Source organism: Geotrypetes seraphini, chromosome 2 (assembly GCF_902459505.1).
Source record: "Geotrypetes seraphini chromosome 2, aGeoSer1.1, whole genome shotgun sequence".
Taxonomy (NCBI): Eukaryota; Metazoa; Chordata; class Amphibia; order Gymnophiona; family Dermophiidae; genus Geotrypetes; species Geotrypetes seraphini.
In genome coordinates, this window is record NC_047085.1 from 36,647,034 (window position 1) to 36,673,420 (window position 26,387).

A 26,387-nucleotide genomic window follows, 5' to 3' on the forward strand; every position below is an offset into this window, starting at 1 on the left:
TTGGTACCAATTAGCAGATCCGCATGCAACTGCCTTAGTCACTATTCTAGAAGCTGTGCATATCTCACATCTAGGGGTTGTGGATGTAGGAGTTGCATGAGCAGGTCAGGGTGTGCCTAGGAATTAGATGTCTAAGTTATAGAATGCTAGGAGTTATGGCCCAGATTCTATAAATGATGCCTTCTATTAGGTGCCCTAACAGCGCCTAACATAAATTGAAAATACCATTTAAAAAGAAAAAAAAAAGCATTTAAAAGAAAAATGTAGGTGCTTAGAGGTGCCAGAATTGCGTCTAAGGAAATGCGTTACGACATGCACTACCACTGTAATGCCCGGATGCACAAGGGAGGAGTATAAGGCTCTAATTGGCCCAGATGCCTAAGGCCCCTTCCATAGGAGGGGCCTTAAGCAACCTGGGCCAAACAGAGCCCTAGGCCCTTAACCGGCACATCCCAGGATGCACCAGGAAAAGTGTGCCTTTTTGCAGATGATACCAAGATTTGTAACAGAGTAGACACCGAAGAGGGAGTGGAAAATATGAAAAAGGATCTGCAAAAGTTAGAGGAATGGTCTAATGCCTGGCAACTAAAATTCAATGCAAAGAAATGCAGAGTAATGCATTTGGGGATTAATAATAGGAAGGAACCGTATATGCTGGGAGGAGAGAAGCTGATATGCACGGACGGGGAGAGGGACCTTGGGGTGATAGTGTCCGAAGATCTAAAGGCGAAAAAACAGTGTGACAAGGCAGTGGCTGCTGCCAGAAGGATTCTGGGCTGTATAAAGAGAGGCGTAGTCAGTAGAAGGAAGAAGGTGTTGATGCCCCTGTACAGGTCATTGGTGAGGCCCCACTTGGAGTATTGTGTTCAGTTTTGGAGACCGTATCTGGCGAAAGACGTAAGAAGACTTGAGGCGGTCCAGAGGAGGGCGACGAAAATGATAGGAGGCTTGCGCCAGAAGACGTATGAGGAGAGACTGGAAGCCCTGAATATGTATACCCTAGAGGAAAGGAGGGACAGGGGAGATATGATTCAAACGTTCAAATACTTAAAGGGTATTAACGTAGAACAAAATCTTTTCCAGAGAAAGGAAAATGGTAAAACCAGAGGACATAATTTGAGGTTGAGGGGTGGTAGATTCAGGGGCAATGTTAGGAAATTCTACTTTACGGAGAGGGTGGTGGATGCCTGGAATGCGCTCCCAAGAGAGGTGGTGGAGAGTAAAACTGTGACTGAGTTCAAAGAAGCGTGGGATGAACACAGAAGATTTAGAATCAGAAAATAATATTAAAGATTGAACTAGGCCAGTTACTGGGCAGACTTGTACGGTCTGCGTCTGTGTATGGCCGTTTGGAGGAGGATGGGCAGGGGAGGGCTTCAATGGCTGGGAGGGTGTAGATGGGCTGGAGTAAGTCTTAACAGTGATTTCGGCAGTTGGAACCCAAGCACAGTACCGGGTAAAGCTTTGGATTCTCGCCCAGAAATAGCTAAGAAGAAAAAAAAAAAAAAAAAAATTTAAATTGAATCAGGTTGGGCAGACTGGATGGACCATTCGGGTCTTTATCTGCCGTCATCTACTATGTTACTATGTTAGGAAGGCGAAGGCCCGCCATTTGAAGAGGTAGGCCTGCTGGCCGCAGGGGATAGACATCCCTCTGGCTGGCCTTTGTAAATAAGGTAAGGGGGCAGGGGGATCAGGGGAGTCATCGGAGGCACTGGGGTGGGGGGTTGGGGGGAAGGAGTGGGTATCTCTCCTGCTGCCGAGGGAGGGGAAAGGGATTGCTTGGTGGTTGGAAGGAATGGGCATCTATCCTGCTGCCGGGAGGAGGGGTGTTGGGGGTTGTTGTATGGTGGCGGGAGGGAGTGGGCATCTCTCCTGCTGCCGGGGGGGGGGCTGTCGGGGGTTATTGCATGGCAGTGGGAGGGAGTGGGCATCTCTTCCGTTGCTGGAGGGGGGGAGGGGTTGCTTGATGTTGGCAGTGGGTTTTTTTTTTTTTTTTTGCACATTTATTCTGCGCATGTGCCGATCACTATCACCAGCGATCGGCACATGCAAATTTAGCAACCCTCCGCCACTCTCTGCGAACCTTATTTGCATGCACGTTTTTAAAAGAATGACTCGCCTTTTTGAAATCATTACAGTAGCCCGTCAGATTTTACCGCTAACATTTGAGAATCTTCTTCTCGGTACTTGCCCTGGATTGGTAGCTTGGAATGTTGCTACTATTTGGGTTTTTGCCAGGTACTGGTGACCTGGATTGACCACTGTGAAGATGAGATACTGGGCTAGATGGACCCAGTGATGATAATGAGAAAAATGCTGGTCTACATTTCAAATAGATGCAGCTGCTGATCCGATAGTGGCAAGGGAATCTCCCTGCTGTGATCAGTTTACCAGTCTCAGCACAGTGTGCCCCACCCCCTCTAGCGAAGACGACCAGCAGGGAGGATGCCCACTCCCTCCTGCTGGAACCCCTGAATGCTCGTGGAAGGAGGAGTGCCCAATTCCTCCTGCCGCCACCCCATCGAGACATCCCACAGCAGGAGAAGTACCAAGTTCCTCCTGCCACACCCACCGAGACTTTCCACAGTAGCAGGGATGCCCACGCCCTCCTGCCGCCACCCTCCTCCCCCGGTAGGAGAGATGCCCACTTCCTCCTGCCGGAAACCCACCCACCCCTCGAAGATCACCGGCAGGAGGGATGCCTTACTTTGCCATCTCCATAGGGCTAGAAGAGGTAATATGGTGGTTTCTCATTCTAACTGTGTACCCCTTTCATGTATACCTTCATTTGCAATTCAAATATGCACATAGTTTGCAATTCAAATATGCAAATAGGATTCTAAAATTGGAAAATAGAACCGGTATTCCCATGCATATACCTGGTGTCCCTAATCACCCCCCCCCCCCCAAAAAAAAAAAAAACAAAAAAAAAAAGAACAGGCAAAAAACTGTGCCAGATTTTCACCATTCTCTACTGTGTGCTTGCCTTCTTTGCTTTGTTTCTTCCTGGTTATTTCAGCACCCATCAAATATCAGTCATCACTTTCATTGAAGCTTATGAGGCGAGTAGTTATATTGTATGATAAATCAGCACTTACAGGCCTAGTGGAAACACTGCAATTGAACTAAAAGCCTTGCATAATGTAAGTAAGATATATTTAACTTTCTTGGCAGATTCAGAGAACCAAGCAAATACCAGTGCGTTAACCCAAAGGCCGAGAATGAATTGTGGCTTTGGAGCAGTGCTTCGGAGACAAAGACATGTTTTTTTTTTTAAATGCTCTCTTTTTAAAGTGGGCTTTATTTGACTGAGGCGCTTTAAGGAGAGCCTGGAAGCAACATTGCTGGTTTTTAACAGCTCACAAAGAACAGTGTACTGAGGTGGAAACTTCGGTACTAAGGCTTGTGCTTCGTTAAGGTGGGTCTTTAAACTGGAACTGCTTGTTTCAGGTTCAGAAATGTTTAGAAATTGCTCTGGACCCACCATTTGCTAATTTAATTTAAGCTAGATGTGGAGGGGCAATTTTGACAGGACGTCCAAGTCCGACTCTGGAAGTCCAAAGCTGGACATCCAAAAAGTAGAACTCATAACAAAATGACGTCCAGGAAGAACAGGACGTTTCAAAAAATGTCGCAAATCATCTGCAAAACTGCCGTCTAAAACCCATTCTACTGGACGTCCAAGAGTTCCGATTATAGAACCCGCAAGGTTTCTAAAGTAGACGTCCCATTAGCTGTTCTAGAAAACATCTCTGATGATGTCAAATGTCACCCTGGTTAGGGTTGCCAGATTTTCCAATCGGAAAATCCGGACCCCTTAGGCCCAACCCCCAGGCCTGCCCAGTTCTGCCCATCCCCCGCCTTGTAATGCTCTACTCCCGCCCCCAGTCCTGCCCTAGCCCCACCCCCCACTGCCTACTCTTGGACAGGGAGGAAGTCACGTTGCATCTGCGCATGTGCAGACTTCCTCCCTGCCCTATGCGATTTGAGGAGGTTTTTCAAAACCTGGACATAGTGCTGGGTTTTGAAAAGCCGTCCAGACATCCAGAAATTTTTTTAATACCCCTTTTGCGTAGCTAGATTTAATTTAATTTTAAAAAAAATTTCTGGATGTTTGGGAGCCTTTAACACATTATTGTAATGAGTAACAAAATATTGTAATGAGTAAAAACCTTTTTTCCCCTTTAATTGTTTATGTCCAAGGTTGGGGGAGGGGGGAAGGGTAGATTTTGTTTTTTGTATAATTATAAGGAATGTTAAGAAGGGAATTTATTGTATGCTTTTATGTGAGTTAAAAATTGTTATGGAAGGAGGGAGGAAGGGGGAGATCAGTTTTAAAGTGGATTATTGGAGAATATTAAGTTATATTTAAGTTTAAATGTTATTATTTGCTGTCACACTTATTATAAGTTTTAAAAAAGAATAAAGATATGGGGTTCATTTCTCTTTCTCTTTATTTTTTCCTCTTTTTCTTCCCTTTTTGACCTAGTTTTCCTCCCCATTTTGTCTATTTTGTGTATTTCGTATATATATTTCACAGGTCGGGAGTAGGGGTGGGTGGGGGGGTTGGGGGGAGGTTTGGATCCGGTTTTCTACGGTGTATTCTAATGTATGTTATAGTATTGGGGTGCTATGATATGTCCTGGGGGGGGAGGTTTTCAGAGGGTTTTACATGGAAAATTGTATTGAGCACCTCTTGTTCCTGAGACATCTGATCTTGGTTGTGTTTATGACCTTTTCTCTGTATGCCCGGTAGGGCGTTTTTTTTCTGGATTGATGGATGTCCCTTTACTCTATTATGTTATGTGTGTACTGGTTTGCTCAATAAAGAAATATTATATATATATTTTAAAAAAAAAAGAATAAAGATTTATTAAAAAAAAAAAAAAAAAAAAAGCCGTCCAGAACCACGGACATGTCCTCAAAAGGAGGACATGTACTGGGAAATCCTGAGGTCTGGTAACCCTAATCCTGGTATTAACAAGATATTCCCGACATCCTACATGTCTATATACAGTATAGCCCTGCACAAAGGATGACAGTTCATTGTGGATGTAGTGAGGAGTTTGGTGGGAGAGGAGAGTTGGCGCGGAGAAAAAAAAAAGAGATTGAGAGAGAGAGAGAGGTTGAGAGAGTGCTAGTGTGAGAGACAGAGAGTACGAGAGTGACAGCTAGAGAGAGCATGAGAGAGATAGAATAGAGATAGACAGAGTAAGAAAGGGTTTGAGAGAGAGTGTGAGTGAGCGTGTGAGCAAAAGAGAGTTTGATGGTGAAAGGTGTCCGTGTGGAGCTGTGCCTCCATGCTAGGAGGTACCTCTTTGAGTACCATGACCGAAGGCCCCCTCCGCAGTGTCTCCTTGAGAGCCTGGGCATTTATCCGGAGCATGCTCCAGTGGCCACCACCATTTAAGCTCTAGACACAGGCAGCCTGTGCTCCTTAGTGCCTCAGGAGCTGTCCGGGGGCTCACATAACACCAATAGTCTCCTAGCACGAGGGGCCCCAATGATGTCAGCTCCCATCCCAACCCTCCCAGCAAGCAGCCTGAGGTTATTTATCTAAAGCCTTGTGTGAAGTAGAGAATGACACGGTGACAAAATTTATCACCGTTCCCATCCCCGCGGATAACCGTGGGAAACCATCTTCATGTCGTTCTTTAAGGAGAGAGGGAAGAATCAGTATAATTTGGCACAACCACTGACCCGCAAGCTTTGCTTTGAAGAATGTTGGTGTAGAAGTTCAGATAGACACTACAGAATGCAGTCTCTGGTATCCAGAGCAGATATTGTGATGTCATAATGCCTCATTCCACCAGTGCCTAAGAGCCAATCACATCAGTGATGTCACAATGGCTTCATTATCCTTGGCTCACATAAGAATCAGAGTATGAATGGCCACAACCACTGACCCGCAAGCTTTGCTTTGAAGAATGCTGGTGTAGAAGGACCGAGGTTGAAATAGACACTAGAAAATGACATGGGATTATTTCCCGCGGTTATCCACGGGGACGGAAACGGTGACGAATTTTGTCACCGTGTCATTCTCTAGTGTGAAGCACTGTACAGCATGTCTAACGTGATCATTAATTTTTTTTCATCAAAATGGGACATCTAATGATTTTCAGTCCTGCCCCTAATCCCACCCTAACCCCGCTCAAGACCCACCCCAAATTTCTTCCATTCATTTTTCATGTACACACAATATCTTATTAATTCATAATGGTAACCATAAAATTTAAAAAAAAAACCCACAAAGCACACTGTATGCAGAGAAAATGTTAATTATCATTTATATTTGGGTTTTTTTCCAAAGAGGTCAAGATAGATGACTTTAAAATATGCACTATCACCTCAGTAACAACTATAGAAAAATAGACACATATAATGCACAATATAGACAGCAGATATAAATTCTCAAAACTGATACATTTTGATCGCTAAATTAAAAATAAAATCATTTTTCCTACCTTTGTTGTCTGGTGAGTCTCTGGTTGCACTTCCTTCTGACTGTGCATCCTTTTTTCCTTTCTCTCCCTGCCCCCCCCCCCTTTCTTTCTCTTTCATTTGTGATTGATGCTGTCATTCGATATCCAGTAGAAGTTATTTCATACCTGTCAGGTTTCTGGGAGATGATTAAGTTTGCCTGAATTCAGTATGTCAAGTTTCAAGTGTCAAGTTTATTCAAAATTTTGATAAAACGCAAATCAAGGCTTCTAAGCGTTTTACAATTCATATTAAAAAAGGGGGAGACAAACAGGTAGATACCCACGGGACAATACTTGACCAACATAAAACAATGGGAAAAATTGGGAGAACTACAAAATATGAGTAAAGAGTACAGAAAAAGTAACTCACAATAGGGAAAATAGGGAATAAAAATTATTGAACCTGTCTGGCTGTAACCAAGTCTGTTGAACAGTCAAATACATCTTTGAAAAGGTAACTCTTTAGAATTCCCTTAAATTTATCTAAATTTTTTTTTTATGCCCGGATGCAGGTAAGGAATTCCATATCATAGGTGCCATTATTAAGAATGAGGTGGCCCAACGTCAGCATTCTACTCGCTTTCCTCTGGGTGTTTGAAAGAATAAAAATCTTTGTGTTTCAAAATCAGGTAACAACAACAAGGCCAGTATCACCAGTTCCAGTAGTGTTAAACAAGCTTACAAAGATTTAGAAGTGACTGATACCAAAAAGAAGATGCCTTCTTGACTGTGTGTTTAGATTTTGAGAAGGGGTTCTGTCATTGTGGTTTTAGGAAAAATGCAGTGGGTTCTAATTTTCTTGTCTTATTATCATTCTCTAGCCTTAGTCATATATTGTCTCCCTGCCCCCCCCCCCCTTCATTTTTTTCTTTCTCCCTGCCTCCCTTCTTTTTTCTGTCTTTCTTTCTCTCTCCCTGCCTCCTCAAGCCACCGCTGCCACACTCCCCTTACTTTTTCTTTCTTTCTTTCTCTCTCCCTCTCTGCCTCCCCCCATGCCATCGCTACTGCCACTGATTTCTCCCTGCTTTCCCGCCGCCACCGCACAGCAACAGGGCCAGGCCAGGCGACTGCAGCGACTCCACAACGGCCGGCCCACAAGCCTTCTCCCCCGACGTCAATTCTGATGTCGGAGAGGAAGTTCCGGGCCAGCCAATCACTGCCTGGCTAGCCCGGAACTTCCTCTCTGACGTCAGACTTGACGTCGGGGAGAAAGTTTGTGGGCCGACCGTTGTGCAGTCGCTGCATTCGCCCGGACTGGCCCTGTTGCTGGTTGCAAAGCAGGAAGAGAGACCAGACTCCGCGATCGCCTGTCCCGTTGTCCCCACGTACAGCTTCAGGATGCACTCTCTGAAAACAGGACATTTCAGCGTCCCGAAGCTGTGCGTGGGGACAACAGGACAGGGGATCTAAAAACAGGACCGTCCTGTTCAAAACGGGACGTATGATTCCATTAAGCATGTCATAAGTAACAATCATGTATGCGAAGGCAAGAAGGCCCGTCGACTGACCCATTCTTCACCAATTTGTCTCCTGCAGGTGCTTTGGCATTCACCAGGACCTGGAATCCTTCAGGCGCCACTAAAGGTGGGTGCGCCAGGAGAACCCGTCCCTTGTGGGTAGGATCAGTGGTGTAGTAAAGGAGGGGATAGACTGCCCCGGGCATCATCTTGGTGGGGGCGCAAACACCTCTTCTCCTCTCCAACCCCCCACTCCTTCCCACTCCTTGCCCGCTATATGCACACCTTCACTCCCCCCCCTCACCTTACCTCTAGTTCTTTGGTGACCCGTCAAATGAGCGCAGGACAATTGCACTCTGATAAATGCGGGCTGACAATTGCGCACAGGGACAAGTGTCCGCATGGACAATTGTGGCAGTGGATACTATTTTGTCTTTTTGAAGGGGTTGAGGTGGGGGAACCCCCCTCCCCCCACAACACTTTAAATATTCACTTGCTATCTAGTGTTAGGGTAAGGTTTATATCATGATTATGGGAACCCTAATCATGATATATACTCCTCCCTCTGTATTCACAGTGGTTACAGGCGGAACATAGTCGCTAATACGGAAAAACCACGAATAACTTTCACATATGCTATTCACAGTTTTCTGTTAAAAACCCTCGAGAATATGATAAAACCGCAAATAACATATGAGAAAGTTATTTGTCTCTTCCTCCCGCCTGCCCAGGTCTCTCCTTAACCCTGGCCCCATCTACAGAGCAGGGGAGAGAGAAAAGCCCATCACCAACTCCCGTCGCATTGCTCCAAACCCTCCCACCTCACCAAGCTGCCGCTCTTACCTCCGGGGCCCCATCGCGTCCAGCCCTTCTCCTCTCCTCAAAGCCGCAGACCCAAATTGGCGCTCACATGACGGGCTCGGCCAATGGCTGGGTGACGCTCCAGTCTGGGCCATGGCAACAGAAGCTCGAGGGGGCGGCGACAGCAGTCGCTGCCTGGCGTGCACGGGGCCCAGCGGAGATGATCCCCGGTTGCACTTGGCCAGGTGGAAATGAGGCTTTAGTCCACCTCTTTGCAATGGCAGGTATGCACCCCTTTACTTGATTTGCAATAGGTATTGGTGGCATTGATGATGTAATTTTGGGGGGAAGAGCCAGCATGCTAAAAACTTAAATAGTCAAAACCGCGAGTACCGAAACTGCAAATAAGGAGGGAGGCTCCTCAGGCCTCTCAAGCTCCTCCCAAGGGATGGGGCCTGAGGAGTCTCAGCAAATCAGGGCCTTCCAGATTCACGGGTTGCAATTGTTCTGCACGCACTTGTCTCTGGGCGCAATAGTCAGCCCGCATTTGTCGGAGTGCAATGGTCCTGCGCTCATTTGTCGGTGTACCAGCTCTTCACTGGTGCGAGGATCAGCTGTAACCTGCTGCTCACGCCGACCTGGCGCTCCCCTCTGCCTTTATTTCCAGGTCCCACGACCAGGAAGTGATGTCCGAGGGAGAGCCGACGTCAGCGCGGGCCGCAAGTTGGAGGCGCTGCTCGCGCTGGGGAAGCTAAACAGCCATGGGGGAAGGGATGGGGCACACGTGCGGCAGGGGGAGAGCAGGGAAGGAGCTGGGGAAAGGGGGCTGAGAAGAGAGCGAAGGGGGGACCACCGTCCCGGGCACCTCCCACCCTCGCTATGCCAGTGGTTGGGATTAAGTGTATGAGTTGAATAACTGCGACTGCTCCGCCTACATCTTGTTCAATGTCATTATCTTGAGGAATGGCTAATATGTATTGATTGCTCCAAGTTTTTTTTATATCGGTTGCTATTTGGCAAACCCCCAGAGTTTCTGAGATATCCTCTGTCCTCCCAGTATCCCTGTGCCTCTGAGCCACCTTATTCTGTTTAGTCTTATTTACTGAAATCCTTAAATAACTTTCTGCAAGAAAGTTGTGGGGGGGGGGGGGGGTACCCCTAAATGTAAAATGTGAGTGTGTCAAAAGCCCTTGGTTCTTAGTTCTGCTGAAAATGAGTAAGGGCTGTGATCCTCTCTCAACGAACTTATTTTATACCGCTTAATTCTCGGCTCATACAATATGACAAACTTATCGAATGGCGAGAGAAGAGTAGAACTGTGACAGGCTATATATGGAGTTGTACACTGGGGCAGTAATTATTTGCCATATAATGCAAAGATTACGCCAGCACTGTGCGTCAATCTCTCCCTCCTGAAAGTAATGCAGTCGTTCACAAGAAATAGCGACGGCATCACGAGGCCCTGTGGATGTTCCGGTCAATTCGGAATCCTGACTGTTGACTCAAAACATTTGCTAAGCAGTGGACAGGATGAGGCCTACAGCTGTTTGAAGGCATTTCGAAAGCATTCTAAGAAAGAGGCCACGTCTGGGGCTTACAGCAGAGATTGCCGCAGACTGTTACTGCTCCATCAATAGACTTAGAAAATTCAAGTGTGTGTGTGTTTCTGCATGCAGATGTGAAAAGGGAGGTGGGGATGGGGGGGGGGGGGGAAGGAGGGGGATGGAGATGGGAATCATTTTTCTGCAGCCTAAGCAATTTTCCCAGGATAATTTTAACACTATTATTAGATGCTCGGCTTTTCAGAGTGGTACTTAGCCAGAGCTGTTATATGATATGTATCTTATACTTAAAAAAAAAAAAAAAATATTATTGTGAACAATAAATGAAAACATTTTGGTATTCTCACCGTTTCACCAGCCCCCAGCTGTACACCTCATCCATTTCAGGTCAGAGACATCCTGTCTTCAAGAGGTGAGATAAGAACGCAGTTAGCTGGAGCTATGACTTCCGATTAAAACAAAATGCATATTTTCCTTGCAGTGGCTAAGATTAACCATAATTATTAGTCCTCGTGACTGAATGTTCTGTTATGCCAAGCGAGATGTAAAAATGCGAAGAGAGCGCATATGTCTTTTAAGGGCGCCTTATACAAAGCTGCGGTAATCGCGCTGATGCCCACGGGGATTTGGCAAACATGGGTCTGCGACCCCTTATGGCTCTTTTCAGAAGAATTGTGTGGCATCCAGACAGCTTCTTTTCAGACTGACTTCTCACGTGTTTTGTATAAAGAAAGCAGTCACTGGACAGAGAGCAACATCTGCCACCAGGAAGAGCGAGCACCTGGCTAATAAAAAAAATGCTCAGGGTTGACGGCAGGTGTCATGCTTGTCTCAGGCTTCAGTACACTGCAGGTATACAATACTGCTTTCATTGGCCTCTGTCCTCCCAGGCAGGATTGCTCAATGGCTCAGGTGTGGTCTCTTTTGAAGAGAGCCGAGGAGGTGGGTTGCTATGTTGAAAGGAAAACACCCACATTCTTTCCCCTACTGGGTGGAAGTTTGGCACTATTGCACCAGTTTGGAAAGTTGCTAGCTTTAGAGAAATAGGATGCGATGAAATATATATATATTTTTTACCACTTTTAATCATTTTTAATGCTTCACAAATACATACACCCCGTTTAAAAGCAGCAATCTATCTTAATCCAAACCACTTTTAGGCAGAAAAGAAGGAAACATTTATTACTGGGTGGTGCGACTCTACAGGCAACTGTCTAAGGTGTGTCAACTTGCCTTGAATTCGTGTAACGAGATTAGGATTTTCATTATAACCTGAAGATAAAAGCACTTCCTTGTTTTATAGCTTGCTATACAAGGGGCCGATTAAAAGTTCTCAGCCCAACCATGAAAAGAATGATGTGGAGACATGAAATTTACAAGTTATTCCACACTTTTCGTTTCAATGAGGCAAATGCATTTAGTAAATGGGCACAAGTATAGGGAAACCAAGCCATTGTGACATCACCGATGAGGTTGGCTCTTAGGCATTGGTGGAATTAAGCATTATGACATCACAATAGGAGGGGCCATTGAAAAGTTCTCAGCCCAACCAAGAGAAGAATGATGTGCCTACATGGGTGTCCAAATCCCCCCTTGTGACAGTTTTTGGACATTTTTCTCTTGAAAATGAGCCCCATAGAATAATAGTACTTATTCACAAGTATACAGTTACCCACAAAAGTATCAGCAGGGTGTTTAAGTGTTAATTTGTAACACTACACCTAACTTGCATTGTGTATAAATGCATGGGGGGAGGAATGTACAAATGAGTAGAGAATGGGCAGATTATGGCCAGAGCTTTCACTTACACAGGCTACTTGACTGGAAACATTTTTATCAGAGATCTAAAATTGGCTGATTTATTTACTTTTTTTTTTTTTTAATTTGCTGCACTATTGATGTATTATATTGTGTATTAAGTATCTTTTTTCTTTAACCATCTTAAAACTGTGTAAAAGGTGGTATATCGAATTTATTAAATCAAATCAAATCATGCACTTTGGGAAGAATAATCCAAATTATAGCTACCAGATGCTAGGATCCACCTTGGTGGGTCAATGCTCAAGAAAAAAGATTTGGGTGGCATCATGGACAGTGCTCTGAAACCTTCCGCCCAATGTGTGGCGGTGGCCAAAAAAGCAAAAAAGACACTAGGAATCATTAGAAAAGGAATGGTAGACAAGACTAAGAATGTTATAATGCCTCTGTATTAGAGAATGGCACGGTGACAAAATTCATCACCGTTCCCGTCCCCGCGGATAACCGCGGGAAATAATCCCATGTCATTTTCTAGTGTCTATTTCAACCTCAGTCCTTCTATACCAGCATTCTTCACAGCAAAGCTTGCGAGTCAGTGGTTGTGGCCAATTATACTCTGATTCTTCCCTCTCTCCTTAAAGAATGACATGAAGATGGTTTCCCGCGGTTATCCGCGGGGATGGGAACGGTGATGAATTTTGTCACCATGTCATTCTCTACTCTGTATCACTCAATAGTGGTCTCCTTATCTCAAAAAATATATAGCGGCACTAGTAAAAGTTCAAAGAAGAGAGACCAAGATAATAAAGGGGATGGAACTCCTTTCGTATGAGGAAAGACTTACCGGTAGACGGTTAGGGCTCTTCATCTTGGAAAAGAGACAGCTGAGGGGAGATATGATCGAAGTCTACAAAATCCTGAGTGGAGTAGAACGGGTACAAGTAGATCGGTTTTTTACTGCACCAAAAGGTGAATCCCGGAAATTTAAACAGATTTGGAAGCCACTAGAATCGTTTATTAAATACATTTAAGGATATTATTTTATGTTGGATATTTATCAGTTTTGTATCAATTATTAATCTTCATGCACATCTAGGGTGAGAGGGGAGAGGGTTGGAAGGGGGTAGTTTCACGATTTTAGTAAAGTATATAAGTGCTGTCTATTGATCTTATGTTATGAGGTATTGTTGCACTTTGTATAAGTTACTTTTACAAAATCAATAAAAAGTTATAAAAAAAAAAAGATTTACAAAGACTAGGGGACACTCGATAAAGTTACAGAGTAATACTTTTAAAAACAATAGGAGGAAATATTTTTTTCACTCAGAGAATAGTTAAGGTCTGGAACACGTCGCCAGAGGATGTAGTAAGAGCAGTTAATGTAGCTGGTTTTAAAAAAAGGTTTGGACAAGTTCCTGGAGGAAAAATCCATAAACTGCTGTTGAGACAGACATGGGAGAAGCCACTGCTTGCCCTGGATCGGTGGCATGGAACGCTGTTACTATTTGGGGTTTTGCCAGGTACTTGTGACTTGGATTGGCCTCCGCGAAGGCGGGATACTGGGCTAGATGGACCATGGGGCTGACCCAGTATGGCTATTCTTAAGAAGCCCTACATTTCGGTGCTGGGAGTTAAGCCAACTCTTTGACTGGTGTAACTGCAGGTGCATATGTGTTAGGCATTCTAATACTGGTTGAACCAGGTTACAATTCAGTCTCTCTTGAGGGAAATTCTATAACCGGTGCCAAGACGTAGGAGCTGGTGGCCACCCTACTGGCTCCTACATTAATTGACAAACACCATTTCTGATGGCAAAAAACCCCAATGTCGACGTGCCTGCTAGCCCCTAAATAAAAGGCGCTGGAATCAAGAAACATAGAACATGACGGCAGAAAAGGGCCACGGCCCAATCTAGTCTGATAAGGAGTAGAGAGTATAGTAGGTGGAGCTTGGGATGGATCTGGTTGTGTTAAATAGGTTTTATGTATTTTTTTGAAAAGTAGAGGTTTTGTTTCTTTTTTGAAGGTTTTGCAGTCTGTGATCGAAGACAGCAGATTGGTGAGTTGTCTGTCTAGTTTTGCTGCTCTGGTGGCCATTAGGTTGTCATATAGTTTTCTTCGTTTGACATTTGTGGTTGGCGGGTGTGTGAATAGTGAGTGGGTTCTCCTGAGTCTGTTTTTACCTGATTTGTTTCTTTACTATTTGATCTCTCTGGCCAATTTATTGCAAGACATGAAAGTAACATTTTTTTTACTTATGCAGACGATATCACCATACTCTTGCCAATGTCAGCTTTCTCAGCGGACATAAAAAGACCAGATTGCTGTTCTCCTAGCGCAGATAGAACATTGGATGTTCAGATTTAAACTCAAGCTTAATTCAGAAAAAACTAAATTTTTTCTTGAAAGTCCAAATGATAGCATTGCAGATTAGAAAACTTCAAATCAACAATCAGAATTTTTATATTGACACCTCAATTGAGATCTTAGGGGTGACTTTAAATCGCTATTTAACGTTAGAAGATCATACTGATCTTATGGGGAAAAAAATGCTTTATGACCCTCTGGAAACTTTGAACTATAAAAAAATATTTTGATTTTGTTTCTTTTAGATTAATAGTTCAGTCCCTGCTCTTGACTATTGTAATATCATCTTATAAGAAAATTCTAAATCATATTCGAGTAATACAGAACACTGCAGTGCGCTTGATTTTTGGGTTAAAAAATACGACTATGTCAGTCCTTTTTATCGGCAACTACATTGGTTGCCTTTCGAAGCGCGAATTCTCTTTAAATTTGGCTTCATTTGCTTTAAAGCTCTTTTTGGCCTGGCTCCAGGATACCTATCTTCCCAATTTAAATTATACAAGTCGAATAAAAATACTCGCAATGTCTGTATGTTTATGTTTCCATCTGTAAAAGCTTGTCGTTATAAAAGATTTTTAGATAAGACTTTTGCTTATCAGTTAGGGAAAATTAATTCCTGGTTAAGTTCTTTGATTCCTCAAACTCAATCATATCATGCCTTGAGAAAGTTATTGAAAACTTATTTGTTTGAGAAGTTTGTATCATGATTATTGTCTTAACTTGTTTACATGTAAGTTTCACTGATTGTACAGTCCTTCTTGATTGTTAACCGCCTGGAACTCATGGTTAGGTGGTATACAAGAATAAAGTTATTATTATTATTATTATTACTATCCAATATTGTAGTTCTCCCCTTTTATCCTATTGTACAAGTTAGTCGGTCTGTCATATTTGCTGTATTTAAATGTATTGGTTACTAGCTGATGCCCCGGCGTTGCACGGGTATTTAATTATAGCAATAACACTGTAAATGGATTTAAATAAAGATACTTTATAGTGGTGAATGAAATAATTTTGTTACAGCTTTATAAAAAGTAAAATATTCAAAGTATAATGTGAAATATTTGACAAAATGAATACAATTCAACTAACACAAAAATTGATTATAAACAACATTTTTAGTTTCACCTCCAGGAGCAAGAACATATACATTCTTGGGTGAACCCACCCTTCCCACGTGTGCAGGTGGGCCGCGAGACCCCCAGAACATATCACCCCAGGTAGTGAGGGATCTGCATACCAAGTTTCGTTCAAATCGGTCAAGCCGTTTTTGCGTGATCGCGGCACATACACACATACATCCGATTTTATATATATAGATTGTAAAGCTACCCACTAATTTTAATTGTAAACCGCCTAGAAACTATCCCCCTCTTTTACTAAGGTGTGCTAACCGATTAGCACACGCTAAATGCGCCCATAGACTAACATGCATGTGTTAGCATTTAGCGCGTGCTAATTCGATTAGCGCACCTTAGTAAAAGAGAGCCTATGTATAGGCGACTTAACAAATCCACAATAATAAAACCCTTAGCGCGCATGTGCACTTCAAACTCTGTGGTGCCGTGTGTCCATGGTGCGTGCTCCTGCATGCGCAGTAGGACCCTGCGGCGGTTTCTCTATCGGCACTGCTGCCAGGCGCACAGATGCACAGACAGGGACTAGCGGCGTTTCCCCAGCCCGAGCTAGCAGCGCAAGCAGCCGCAGTTTCATCAAGCAGACGTGCGGCATATGCTAGGCCGGCCCACTTTGATAATGCAAGGCGGGCCGCCTTAGCAAAAGCCCCAAGGCTGCCCGGGCTAGTGCATGCTGGACAGGGAGAGCAGGTAAGGGAGAAAGGGTACTGGACAGGGGGGAGGTAAAAGTAAGAGAGAAGGGCTACTGCTGGACAGGGGGAGCAGGGAAGGGGTACTGCTGGACAGGGGGGAGGTAAAAGTAAGGGAGAAGGGCTACTGCTGGACAGGGGGAGCAGGGAAGGGATGCTGCTGAACAGGAGGGGGATAAAAGTAAGGGAGAAGGGCTGCTAGCACCCGATAATATAACGGGCTAAAAAACTACAGCATTTTTAAATAAACTTGTAAACTTGTATGTCTCGCATTATCTCTGAAACAAAGAAAAGTGAAACATGTTCTGGTTCAAGAGTGTAATATCAGTTTGGGATTAAAAAAAATAACAAACGCAGAGTCACTGAATATGAGCGGATAAACAACGCTGAAAGCTGGTCAGTGTAAGGTATATCAAAGGCAGGACCTACACGGTCCATGTTTCAGCCAGCCAGGGGTCCAGTGTAATGATTTCTAAAACCTATACTAAACTGATGTGAAGGCAATGGGAATAACCAGACAGTGTTACTAATGGCAGCAACATCGGGTGACAAGTCAAAAGCGCGCGGGACATTTGCGCAATGACAAATCCGCTTGGACAAATGCGCGCAGGACGTCAGCATGCTGGATTAAAACTTAACTTTAAAGCGCTCCGATAGGAGGTGTGGGGTGGAACCCCTTCACACTTTACTTAGAAGTGTTGCCGCTGCCATTGGGGGTAGGGTGGGGGAACCCTCCACTTAGAAAGGAAACTGTAATTTTTCCCTAAAAAAGAGAGAAAAATTACACTTTCCTTTGTAATGGGTTCCCCCCCCCCACAATGGCTGTGGCAACAATTCTAAGTAAAGTTGGGGTTCTCTCCCACCCCCACTCCCCTTGGAGCACTTTAAAGTTAAGTTTTAATCCAGTGCGCTGACGTCCTGCGCACATTTGTCTGAGTAGCTTTGTCGGCGCGCGGTTGCCATATGCGCTTTAGTCTGTGTACTTCGACATCGACCTGTCTAACAAATCAAAATGATTAAATTACCTATTTGCAACTGTGGCAGGATATGGGCTACTATTTCTCTTCTTTCCTGGGAAGGCATCTTTGGGCAATGCACTTCTGCTACATTTTTGCATAGTGTCGGCAAAAATGCTTTTCTATTTTTATTTCTGGCCTCTTCATGTTTTCTTTCCCATTTCGGTCTGCATTATACATTCTTATGGCTGGCTGGTGGTCATGTAGTCTATATTTTTTTTGAGAATTTCTATGCGTTTGTGTGTGTGACTGAGGCAAGGTATTTTGCAAGCATGTAGTTTCCATATAAAGGTATTATTTATTTATTTATTTAAATCGCTTTCTATCCCATCCTCCCCAAAGAGCTCAGGACGGGTTACAGGTTAACAGGTTATAATTTACCATAGTTACAGTACAAGTTTTTTTTTCTGGTACAAGTTTTTATCCTAATGCAACACATACCCAGAATCTTGTATCAATATACATCTAATATAATAAAGCCCTAAGCGGGCATGCGCACTCCCACCTGCGTGCTCCCGTTTTCTGTGCGCTTTAGGGCACTGCAGATAAAAGTTCACATGCGCGACAATCCCCCGAGGTGGATATTGGCTGCGGCGGCTGTCGGCAGCTGAAAGCCGCGGCGGCGGCTGTCGGTGGATGAAGGCTGCGGCGGCTGTTTACGGCTGTGGAGTATTAATTGGAAAATTGGGGAGGGGGAAGCAATGGAAAAGGACAGCTGGAGACAGAGGAGGCAGGTAATAGGACAACTATTGAGGAAAAAAAAAAGGAAGTAGGGAGGGAAATACCGCTGCTGCTGCTGCTGCTGCACAGGGAAGTGGAGGGGGAGGGAATGCTGCTGCTGCACAGGGAAGTGTTGGGGGGGAGGGAAATGTTACTGCTGCACAGGGAGCAGGGAGAGAGACAGAAAGACAGACAGCGGGAGGGAGAGAGACAGAAAGAAAGGAAGAAAGACACAGGGGCATGAAGAGAGACAGACAGACAGCGGGAGGGAGAGAGACAGAAAGAAAGGAAGAAAGAGACAGGGGCAGGTAGAGAGACAGAAAGAAAGACAGACAGACATATATTCTAGCACCCGTTAATGTAATGGGCTTAAAGACTAGTTTCTTTATAATCTGTCAGTTGTGGGTGGGGGAGTTAGGTGAACAGGTATGTTTTATTGTTTTCCTGAAGTTGAGGAATCCTTCAAAGGATCTAATCTGGAGGGGGTGGGGGCAGTTGATTCTAGTAGGTTGATATGAAGTGGGAGTAGGAATGTCGTTTGGCGGTTTGAGTTGAAGGGCATGACCAGGGGGTGTTTTGAGGCATATTTCAAACTGGGAGTAGAGGGACCTGTTTGGCAGATATGGAGGAAGCTTAGTCATCATGTAGCCTGGTGCCATGTCTTGCAAGGATTTGAACGCTAGCACCAGGCCCTTGAAGACACAACATTTGACTACGGACGGCCGTGAACCAACGATAGAGCCTGGGAGACAGGGGTCATGAGGATGGAGGTTTTTTAGAAGTCTGATTGCCGTATTTTATATATGCTGGAGTCATCGAATGCTTTTCGCTGAGAGACCATTGCAGTAATCCAGCGGGAGAGGACTAAGGCATAGAGTAGCTGGGTGAAGTCAGAATCAGAAAAGAAGTTTCTTATATTTTGGAGTTTTCACAGGTAGTAAAATGCGGAAGATACCATCTGAGAGATGTGGTTGGAGTCAAGGAGTATTCCTAGACTGCGTGCTTGGTCTTTTGCAGTTATAGTAGTTGAGTCCTAGCGTAGAGAGGGATAGATGTAGTTGCAGTGTTCTTTTCAGATCCAAAGGAGCTCCATTTTGGAGGCGTTTAGTTGTAATTTGTTGACAGACATCCAGTTTTTGATTTCCGAGAGGCTTTCATGATCTGGGCATCACGGGTTTCTCCTTGCGGTAGGTATAGTTGGACGTCATCCGCAAAGGACTGAATCTGTATTTGGTATTTGTGGGCTATGTCTAGTACAGGTCTAATATAGAGACTGAATAATAGGAGGGATAGTAAAGCCCCCTGTGGAACACTGTATTTAATCAGTTTTGGTTTCAATAGCGCATTGTTGAGCAGTATGCTTTGGGATCTATTATTCAGGAAGGAGGTGAATCATTGTAACACAGTGTCTCAGATACCAATTTCAGAGCGTCATGCAATGATGAGAGGATGGTCAATATTGGCAATGCTGTACTGAGATCCAGCAGCACCTGAAGGTAATCGTTATCCTTATCCATGAGCTTCCAGAAGTCGTTGATGATGTTGAGAAGGACAGTTTCAGTACTGTGGAATCTCCTGAATCCCAAATGGAAGGTGGATAGGGATCCTTGTTTGTTGATGAAAGAGTGTAATTGGTTTAACACTGTTTTTTTCAGGATCTTGGAGGTGAAGGGTAGGTTGGAGACAGGTTTAAAGTTGCCGGGCACATTAGGATCGAGTGTGGGGTTTTCAAGATCGGTCTGATGACCACTGACTTCCAGTTTGCAGGCACTATGCCTGTTCATAGAAAGGTGTTGATGAGAGGAAGGATGGAGTCTACAAAGGCATCTTTCATAGCCACTAGGAGGTCTAGGTTTCAGACAGAAAGGCGAATAGTGTCTAGTATCTCAGTGATGTCATGGGAGACAATTTGAAAGTAATTTAGGTTCCAGTTGTAGTTTTAATGATCTTGACTGAGTTGTGGGGGGGATGATGTCTGTAGCATGGTGGAGTCGAGGTGAGACTGTATTTTGTCTACTTTGTCTGAGAGTGTTTTGCTGTTGAGTTTGGTGTTAAGGCATTAGTTGTATCCTTGCAATATTGTGAGTATATTTTTTGTTAGTTTAAAAAGATTTTTAAAATCTATTGGGGGTCTTTAATAGTGGTTCAAAGTAGTATATCTTTTTAGCCTCTAGGGTGGCTTTTTTTTTACATTCTTCCTTCCATTTGGACCTGTAGTCTAGCTTGACTTATTTTCCAAATTATTGCTCATAGGAGGTGTTTTGGTATTCTAGCGCTTGTTGTAACATTTGTGATGTTGCTTTTCTTGGATTCTCTAAACGGCGCCGTTTTTGGGTTTTTTTAGGAATCAGTAGGCACTCAGCAAAAAAAAATGCTGTTGAAATGACATTTTAAACCGAGTTTCAAGGCACCTAAAAAATGGGAAACCAAAAAAGCACCTCCATAGGCACTTTAGGTTGCCTAATGCCACTTTGGGCTGTGACTAATGCCGAAAGTGCCATTAGGTAGCCTAAAGTGCTTATGTTCACATCATAGGTAGGCATCGGAAATGTAGGTCAGGAGAACCCTGGCCCACATTTCCGGCACCTACCTTTGTCGGAGGTGCGATTCTAAACCTGGCACCGTCACGTGATTGACACAAGATCGACAGTGGCCACCGACGACAGCGCCGGTTATAGAATCCGGCCATATCTTTGTGGGCATTTGTGAAACAGTGGTTGTGTGAATTTTGATGGTAAGTGAATGCCACACTTTTGCTATCTGGTAGTTGAAATATTTACTGTGAGATGTCTTGTCTTTTGTATCTTATAGAGTTGGAAATGATAGGTTCAGGTTATTATTAGAGTTACGTTGGTCAGCAGATCTACCTAATAGTTCGGTAAATCTCATCTCTAGTTGTTCCTCTCATCTCAGGATTTTATAGACCTCTGTTCTGTCTTCCTTCATCTATATTTTCTCCAAGTTTAAGAATCCTGTAGAGAATGACACGGTGACAAAATTCATCACTGTTCCCGTCCCCGCAGATAACCGCGGCAAACCATCTTCATGTCATTCTTTAAGGAGAGAGGGAAGAATCAGAGTATAATTGGCCACAACCACTGACCCGCAAGCTTTGCTTTGAAGAATGCTGGTGTAGAAGGACCGAGGTTGAAACAGACACTACAGAATGACAGTCTCTGGTATCCAGAGCAGATCTTGTGATGTCATAATGCCTCATTCCACCAGTGCCTAAGAGCCAATCACATCAGTGATGTCACAATGGCTTCATTATCCTTGGCTCACATAAGAATCAGAGTATGAATGGTCACAACCACTGACCTGCAAGCTTTACTTTGAAGAATGCAGGTGTAGAAGGACCGAGGTTGAAATAGACACTAGAAAATGACATGGGATTATTTCCCGCGGTTATCCGCGGGGACTGGAACGGTGATGAATTTTGTCACCATGTCATTCTCTAAATCCTAGCCTTATTCTTTCTTCATATAGTAACCTACCTTCTTATCATTTTGGTTTCCCTTACCTTGTATAATTCTGCTGTATCTTTTTGAGATGTGGTGATCAGAACTACATAGAATATTAAGTGTGGTAGCATCTCTTCTCCAGGCTGAAGAGCCCTAGCTACTACTATTAATTATTTCTATAGCGCTACCAGACGCACGCAGCGCTGCACAGAGTCACAAAGAGTAAGAAAACAGCCCCTGCTTGAAAGAGCTTACAATCTAAACAGGCAAGACAGACAAACAGGAAGTCATGGATACAGTTAAGAGGAATGGTTAATCGGCGGGCTGGGTTGGAGGGCAGAGAAATAAGGGTTAAGGATTGGAAGCTATATCAAAAAGGTGGGTTTTAAGTCTGCTTTTAAACAAGAGAAGGAGAACATAAGAACATAAGAAGTTGCCTCCACTGGGTCAGACCAGAGGTCCATCGCGCCCAGCGGTCCGCTCCCGCGGTGGCCCATCAGGTCCATGACCTGTGAAGTGGTTTCTGACAGTCTCGGGTAATTTATTCCAGGCATAGGGGGCAGCTAGATGAAAGGAACAAAGTCTGGAATTGGCATTGGAAGAGAAGGATATAGCTAAGAGTGACTTATCTGAGGAACGGAGTTCTCTGGGAGGTGTATAAGGAAAGAGAAATGAGGAGAGATATTGAAGGGCAGCAGAATGAACACACTTGTAGGTCATCAATAAGATCTTGAACTGTATGCGATGGCAGATAGGGAGCCAGTGAGGTGACTTAAGGAGAGGGGTGACATGAACGTAGCGAGGTTGGTAGAAGATGAGTTGCGCAGCAGAGTTTGGCACAGATTGCAACGGGGAGAGGCGACACTGAGGGACACCAGTTAGGAGTAGATTGCAGTAATCTAAGCCTGAGGTTACGAGACCTTCGACAAGGGTCCGGGTAGTGTGCTCAGAGAGGAAGGGGCGAATTTTGGTGATACTGAAGAGATAGAAGCAACAGGTCTTCGCAGCTTCTTGGATATACATAGAAAATGAGAGGTCAAAATCGAAGACCATTCCAGGGTTGCAAGCAGAGGAGACTGGAACAATGACAGTATTATTTACACAGATGGAGAAAGGAGGAGGAGGAGCAGAGGGTTTAGGAGGGTTTTTTTTTTAACCTGCTAAAGACTTTCCTCACAGGGAAGTCACACCATTCCCTTTATCATTGTCTTCACCCTTCTTTGTACCTTTTCGAATTCTTGAGATGCAGCAACCAGAATTGCACTCAGTATTCGAGGTGCTGTCACATCATAGAAGTGATACAAAGGGCATTATAACATTCTCATCTTGGGTTTCCATTCCTTTCCTGATAATTCCTAACATTCTATTTGCTTTTTTCGCTGCCACTTTGAGCTGAGGGTTTTAATGTATCCCTGGATGCCAAGATAGGTGCTCTAACCACTAGGTTACCCTTACACTCTCCTTACTACGAGGGGCCGCTGAAAAGTTCTCATTCCAACCAACAAAGTTGGGGCAGTCTCCTTCGAGGGCTAGACACTTACCCCCTCTTATACTAAGGTGCGCTAACTGATTAGCGTGTGATAATCGAATTAACGCGCACTAAACGCTAACACGCCCATAGACTAAAATGCATGCATTAGCGTTTAGCGTGCAATAATTCGATTAGCATGTGCTAAATCAATGCGTGCTAACCACTAATGCGTCCACAAGATAACATGCACGCGTTTGCGTTTGGGGCGTGCTAATATTTACCGTGTGCTAAAAAGCATAGCACACCTTAGTAAAAGAGGGGGATCAGTCCAGTGATTTTCCACTTTTTTTTTTTGTTCCGTCAGAAGAATCGATGAAGACTGCCCCGACTTTGTTGGTTGGGCTGAGATCTTTTCAACGGCCCTTTGTAAGAGCAGTTCCACATACCTTTCTCAACCGTACATATAATTTCCATATAATTTAGCCACCGGTGTATTTCTCTCAATTTGTTTGTCCTACCCATATTGTCTGTCTAATTGCCTGAACTGCACTTGCTCTCCCAGGCTGCAAATTAAGATGTTTCATTGCTCACTACTGATATTTTGATTATTATATCCATGATAAATGAATATTCTAATATGTGTCTATTAAGGTGTTTCATTTGTATTGCGTAGACATCAAGAGTATAATATCTATATTATATGAATGTTCTTGCCTGCTGCCTATTTCATGTGTATTCTGCTGACATTTATCATATAACTGTGATATGAACTTGCACTGTGTCTAATTATTGGTATTGCTAGGATTTAATTTGCCCATCTTCAAGTTTACATTTGGTCATTTTAATAATTTTATCCTGGTATCATAATATAAGTTGCTTACATCAATCTCTACCTGTTATACATGGCCTTGGGTAAATCTCTTCATACAAGTGCTTAATAAATCCCAATAAATAAAATAAAATATCTAAATAGGTAGCTTTGAATATTAGGCCCGTTGCTTTTATAGCCTCTCCTCCTTGGAGCTTATATTCTAGAATTTCTTCTAGAACAGTGGTCTCAAACTCATGGCTCACAGACGCATGCGGCCCGCCAGGTACTATTTTGAGGCCCTCGGTATGTTACCATTGCTTTGGAACGTTGTCCGTCTCACTGCTGTAACCTCGTGCAAGCGCTTTCCTGCGTCTGTACGTGATTGTGAGGTGGTGGAGTGGAGAGGACAATCGTGTACAGACACAAGAATGCGCTTGCGTGAGGTTACAGCAGTGAGGCGGGCGGCGTTCCAGAACGTAAGGTAACCACTGGAGGCAATGCAGCTTGTGCGTGTGTACGTAATCTCGTGAACCCTCGTGAAATTCGGCACCTCTCCTGGCGGTCACTGCTTGTTGTAAGATGGCGGTTGTGTCCGGTGCTGGAGGAGGCGAGAGCTGAAGGCAGTTGTGGACGCAACCACCGGACACTGAAAGCACAAGTTTTCCAGGCACAAGTCGGATATTGATTCTCTCCTCTCAAAAAAGCCTAGAGGACTACACAAAAATCTTGTCTCTTGCAGTTGATACTTTAGAATCTAAATCACAATTTTGCATGAGGTAAAACTCTTTATAGTTTATAAATCTTTCCTTAATTGCTTCTGATCATTTCAGCTATACACAGCTGAAAGCAGTGCAACATGCAGAAAGTGAAAAACTATCTAAACTTCCCTACATTGCTTTCAGCTGTGTATAGCTAAAATGATCAGAAGCAATTAAGGAAAGATTTATAAACTATAACGAGTTTAACCTCATGCAAAGTTGTCATTTCTTTAATAAGACATTAACTATTTTTTCTGAGGCCCTCCAAGTACCTACAAGTCCAAAATGCGGCCCTGCAAAGGGTTTGAGTTGGAGACCACTGGCTTAACTGTAACCATGACATCCTGTTTGTCTTTGGGAAGCAGAGCTGAAATTGTGATGTCATAATGCCTCATTCTACCAATAAGAGCCAACCTCATCAGTGATGTCACAATGGCTTGATTGTCCTGTTCTCCCCTCTGCCCTCCAACCCAGCCAGCAGATTAACCGTTCCCCTTAACTCAGTGGTCTCAAACTCTTTAATAAGACATGAACTATTTTTTCTGCGGCCCTCCAAGTACCTACAAATGCATAATGTGGCCCTGCAAAGGGTTTGAGTTTGAGACCGCTGTTCTAGAATTTTCTATTGAAAAATATTGCTTCTTGTGCCTTTGAGTAATTTGAATGTCTCTGTAATGTCTCATCTCTCCGTCCTGTGACCTAAAGTAATATTTTTGATCCTTAAATCTCATTTTATGGAGTTGCACACCCACACGAGTGTCACAATGTTTGTTTTTGCAATCTTAGCTTCATCCATCAGCTGCCCTGTTCAGGAAGTTTATGGCAGGGGGGTATAAATTTCAGTTGAATTCTTGCACATTTGGAACTAGGCGAGGATTTATATCCTTTATTTCTAAGAGGGTGGGGTGTCGGTCAGTTGAGGACTACTATGTTTCCTGGCTTTGATCTTATCATATTACACTGTTTTAACATTTCTTAATCACTACAGAGTAGGAGTATCTTTAAAATTTATTGAGTCAATTAGAGGCAAGTGTAGTTACTTTGACCCCAGCTGTTACAAAGATATTGCAAATCTGGAGATAAAGGAAAAGGTTTCACAAGGATAGCCTATCTGGAGGCCAAGTACGAGCCATTAGTTGACCCATATGATGTTTCAATTTTTGTAATAATTCACCAATAAGAAACTAAAATACAGGCTTAATTGGGCTCGGATCCTCAGAATCTGAATAGATCTCAGTGACTATTTCAGAACGATGATAAGAATTATACCAACCATCTTTATATTGCTACTGGACTGCTGTACAATGGTGGTAACAATGTGTCCCTTCCCCCAAGAGCTTACAGTCTGAGGCAGGAAGAGACAGTGACTTGCTGAAGGTCACAAGCAGCATGTAAAAACATGAATGGTCCATCCAGTCCATCCACCTTGGCCTGAGTTGAATTTGGTACTCTACACTTGTTACAGATCTTCATCACTTAACACTGGTAAAATTGATCTCTGTCGCCCCTCCCCCCTCCCCAATCTTGGGGCACAGACTGTAGAAACCTACCCAGCAGAAGTCCTATTTCCCAACTACTGGTGTTGTTGTCTAAGCCCACTCCATCCTTGATCCTAATCTAGTATGGCCATTTATAGGACCCAGATCATAGAAGTCAGCCTGACTTTCCATAACGGATCATGTGCAATTTTTAAAATATTAGATTGTAAAAATAATTGAAATTGTTCATAATAGTTATAACATGCGTAATGTGTTATTTGACTGACTAGTTTGTATGGAAACCACTTAGACTTAAGCAGTCTATAAATAAAAAATAAATAAATAAATAACATAACATAACATAACATAAAAATTTAAGAATAGCTATACTAGTCCAGTTGTCCATCTAACCCAGTAT